This window comes from Anopheles cruzii, chromosome 3, assembly GCF_943734635.1.
Source record: "Anopheles cruzii chromosome 3, idAnoCruzAS_RS32_06, whole genome shotgun sequence".
NCBI lineage: Eukaryota > Metazoa > Arthropoda > Insecta > Diptera > Culicidae > Anopheles > Anopheles cruzii.
In genome coordinates this window covers 36,126,318-36,131,197 of record NC_069145.1, presented here as the reverse complement: position 1 = coordinate 36,131,197, position 4,880 = coordinate 36,126,318, and the positions used below count along the sequence as shown (strand labels likewise).

At 55.3% G+C, this 4,880-nt stretch overlaps 1 pseudogene; it reads left to right on the top strand.

The window, feature by feature from the left end:
• Positions 1–392: 392 nt before the first annotated feature.
• LOC128270324 (alkaline phosphatase-like) lies at positions 393–4,616 on the top strand (annotated as a pseudogene).
• The last annotated feature ends 264 nt before the right edge of the window (positions 4,617–4,880 follow it).

Sequence of the window (4,880 nt, the reverse complement as noted above, 5' to 3'; positions counted from 1 at the left end):
GGCCATATTTGCCTTGCACACGGCCGAAACCATCATGCGTGATGAGATTGTAAAATCAATCGAGACAGATTATTACCACCTTTACACCACCCAGAGATGTCAGCCGAAAAACCCTGACCCTACCTCAACATTGACCGATAATGGTTCGGCTATCGGCTTCGCGCGCTCATTTGGTCCAGACTTCCAGTCCGTGTTTGTCTTATCGATACCAGAAGAGGGAGCGACCATATAAAAGGCCCACCGTACGATCAGCTGACCAGCAGTTTAGTTACTCTCGCGATCGACCACACAGGTGGCACACAGGCTCTGCTGTCAAAAGCCCTTCGTCGGCATTTGGACTTTTCGTGTCGGGACATCCTCGAATCGGATTGGAACAACAGCCAGCAAGCGGGATGCTGTTCCGGGTGTGTGTCTGCCTCATTCTGGTCGGTCTAGTGCCGGCACTACCATCACCATCGTCCCGGTCTTTGCTGGAGGAAGAACTGGGTAAGTAGGGAAATCTGTACCTCCTTCAAACGGAAGCAAATTCTCGAATCGGACATACCAAAATAAAACAAAAACAACCTGCCGTCACCAGCAACTATCCGGGCACCGGGTGGTTCCGAATGGTACTAAAGTAAAGGTTGTTGGTCTAAATTCTCCACCCCATTTCCCGTCCATCACACCACAGAGTACGATCCGATGCACCCGCAGCGGTTCCTGTTGCGGGCCTCGTCGCACGGCCCGGCGCCAGCCGACCAGCGCACCAAGCGCTCCGGGACGAAGCCGATGCCGAAGCTTCGCTTCGAGCCACCGGTCGGAGTGGAACAGCACGCCCAGTACTGGACCAACCGGGCGCAGGACATCCTGGACCGGCAGCTGCAGAAGAACCGCCTGAACCGGAAGGTGGCCAAGAATGTAATCATGTTTTTGGGCGACGGTCTCTCCATACCGACGCTGGCCGCCACGCGCGTGTACCTTGGGGACGAGGGTACCGAGCTGTCGTTCGAGCGCTTTCCCTACGTCGGCTTGTCAAAGGTACGTCCGGCCCCCCCGGGTTGGCCACCACCCCGTGCGGATTGATGAAATCAAATATTCATTCCCCACGCAAACCAGACGTACTGTGCCAACGTCCAGGTGGCCGACTCTGCCTGCACGGCCACCGCCTACCTGGCCGGAGTGAAGGCTAACTACGGCACGATCGGACTGTCGGCGGCCGCCGCTCTCGGTGATTGCCGGGCCCAGAACGACACGGCCAACCACGTGCACTCGATTGCCAAATGGGCCCAGGACTCTGGCCTGTCCACTGGTACGTACGAGCTAACCATCCGGCTTGCAGTATCACATCACCGCTTATCTCCGGCTTGCACCGCTCGAAACAAACGACTAAGCAACTCCGGCGGCCGGGCCCAACAACAGGGTGCACTGTCACTCGTCAATCATTCGTCACATTCTGTCAACTTACAGGCTTCACAGCACAGCATCGCTCTTTTTTGTAATCTCCACAAACCCGGAAAGACAGCGCAAAGAAACCGAAGCGGAACTGTGAGCGCTTCAGCTACAGGGAAACCAAATGACAAACCCAATTGTTTGAGGTTTTTAGCTGTCAGCTGACCAACCTCTATCTGCTCTAAATACAGATACGCATCGCATCGCGGCCGGTGGACATGTGGATAAATGTCACAAAATCGACAACGTCCCGTGATCGGGCCATCAACTATTCAGTCCGAAAAACCCACACGCGTGAGCTGGACGCATTTAATTTACTTTCTGTTTCCGGTGTTTGAAGTGTCCATATTCCACAAATTCATTACCGTGTGCGCGTTGGTCATTTTGAACAATCCCAATACTCTGACATGGAGACATCACAGGGATCACATCAACTAAATCCACTAATCTGTGACTTCGACGGCCACTTGATGGTCACTAATCAGCCGCCCAACACACGCACAACCAGTGACTTCACCGTCTGCACCGTCTTTCGTCGCAGGTTTTGTCACCACGACCGAAGTAACGAACGCTTCCCCGGCCGGCCTGTACGCCCATACGGCGAACCGGAACTGGGAGTACAACGGGCCCATCGAGCAGGAGGGCTTCGATCCGGCCGTCTGTCAAGACATCGCCACCCAGCTCGTCCACGGTGAGGTCGGCCGGCGCATGCGAGTAAGTGACGGGTGGGGGACTGGGGTGTCAAAAAGCATCTCATACTTTCATGTGTCATAACTCGTCAACCACACACCACCACCACCACCTGGGCGTTCGGTCGTCCTGCTTTCGGTGCTTTCGAATGCACCGCACCGCACCACGTTGCGGTTTGTGTCGCCGAGTGCTAAAAGGATGCCGACCGGTTCGCCGGGGCCGAGTGCTAAAATCTGTCCTGGAGTTTCATAGAATGAGCACCACCATTCGCCATACATGAAAGGCGGGGTTTGGAATGTGTGGTTGAATTATCTAGTTATTGAGCCGGAAGTCACCACACACTCGGGACCACCGCACCGCTTCGTACCGTTGGACCTGGCGGTGCATCCCGATGGAGAGCGTCGTCCGGAAGTCGAAAGAATGTTCTCCAGAGACAACTATTTCCTACTGGCAAACGAGAATTGGCCCGGGAAGGGGTGTAAGTTTTACCAACCGCGCCACGACGATGTTCGCTCCGAAGACTTCGCACAGGCAATCACACCTATATTTCAGACTTAACCGAAGCGAACTTTCCGCACCGACACAGTTCAGGAGAAGTCAGAGTGGCCTGTGTGGACCGACCGAATGCCGTTCGCCGTGTGTCCTGCTGCACTTCGGGCGATAATCGAATTCGATTTAAATCCCTAAAGTAAATGTGCTCCCCGAGATAGCTCCCCCATTTTTGTCGGGTCGGCGAGTCATGATGATTTCGGGCGGGCACCTAATCCGCAATCTCAACGGTCTTTACCCGTCGGACGTGGGACGCACGGACGGACTTGGTTCTTTGCTCTTTGTGCCCGCCGGTCCAACTTAGCTGAAACGTAATTAGTTCCTCGCTGACAACCATCACGTTCGAACTGCGACTGCATCGACCCGGGAGCCGACTGCAACTACTGGGTAGCAGTCAATAGTGAAGTGGCCCAGGAGACGGTAGCTAATCGTGCCGGTCGAAAACATTTCACCAAATTACCAATAACCGGGGATGGGGTCTTCACAAGGCTTTGTCAAGGAGAGCAACCGAAACGATAGTTACTTCGAATCATAATTTACGCTTTTTTCACTCACCTCACCACGTCATCCACCGTTTCTGAAGCCGGTTTTTCCTTTCTGGGGCTCTCTTGCAGGTAATTATGGGCGGCGGTAGACGCGACCTGCTCCCGACCTACGAAGCCGATGCCGAGGGATACCCGGGGCGGCGAACCGATGGGATGGATTTAATTAAACACTGGCAACATCATCATTCCCGCCACCGATCTGCATACGTGCAGAACCGTGCTCAATTACTCGAGGTAATTAGGTGGGGAAGAACACAAACTCCATACGCACATTCCAGTTCCATGCTCCAACCTGCCATTGGGATTTTTTATGTACAGTCACCCTCGGCCGGGGCCACACGTGATCCGTGATACGTAAACGCCCAAAAGGGGCCCGGGTAGTGGAAAACTGATGCGATATTTTGTAATTTTCCCAAAACCTTTGTCCAGACCGACGGACAGGCGGCGGACTATTTGCTCGGCCTGTTCGCCAGCGGCCATCTTGCGTACCATCTCGATGCGGACGAGCAACGGCAACCGACACTGACCGAGATGGTATCGAAGGCGATGGACGTCCTGGAGCGGCGCGCGAAGGATACTTTCTGTTTGTGGAAGGTACGTGACACTGCAAGAATCAACTCGCAGCCCAGCCGGACCCAGAGCACCCAAGGATCCGGGATATCGTGGCCGGAGCCGTGGCGTATAATGTCTGCTCTGCTCTGTCTGTCGTGGCGTTGCCCTCACTTTGCTGTTGTATCTCTTTTCGGCCCCATCACCACACCACGACCGATTCGATGCTTCAACGCCCGGGCCTCCGAAAAGGTGGGCGGATTGATCATGGACATCATTACACCCAGCCGATACGGGCGTTCGACGAGACGGTGGAGTTTGCGAAAGCCATCGAGATGGCACGCAGCCGCACGGATCCGGATAATACTCTGATTGTCGTTACTGCAGATCATTCCCACACGATGACCATGAGCGGCTACTCGGTAAGTCTCGGGTCCGTCGGTCGGGTTGGGCAGGAATTTTTCTAACCGCACCACCATTTCCCGCCAATAGAGTCGCAAAAATGACATCCTGGGAGTCAATGATGGGCAGCGCGCGGACGATGAGCTGCCGTACGCCACCATCAGCTACGCCAACGGGCCCGGATACGGTCGGAACGTGCAGCGCACGGCCCGTCTCGACCTGAGTGCGGTCGACATGCGGGACAAGTCGTACGCCTTCCCCAGCACGGTGCCGCTCGAGCTGGAAACGCACGGTGGCGACGATGTGGCCGTTTTCGCCAGTGGGCCGTGGGCGCACCTTTTTAGCGGGGTGTACGAGCAGAACTTCATACCACACGCGATGGCCTACGCGGCATGCATCGGCCCCGGGCGTACAGCCTGCACCACGGCCGGCGACGGAGCGACGTCGTCGTGAGTTCGAATCTCCGACGTGGGCCAAAGAGGAGAAAGCAGCAACAGAGGCGATTTACGAATCTCGATCCACGCAGCCCCCCAAAGTCATTGCTACGTCTGTGATCTGGACACTCTCTCAGGGCTCATCGGACTGAGAGAGAATGATTGATTGAAGGAAGCATATCAGACAACAGCAAACAGCGCAACCGAACCTATGGACCGATGATTTTGCCGGAAGAACAGACGAGAACAGACAAAGTAGTGTGTGCTCCACAGACAGACGAAC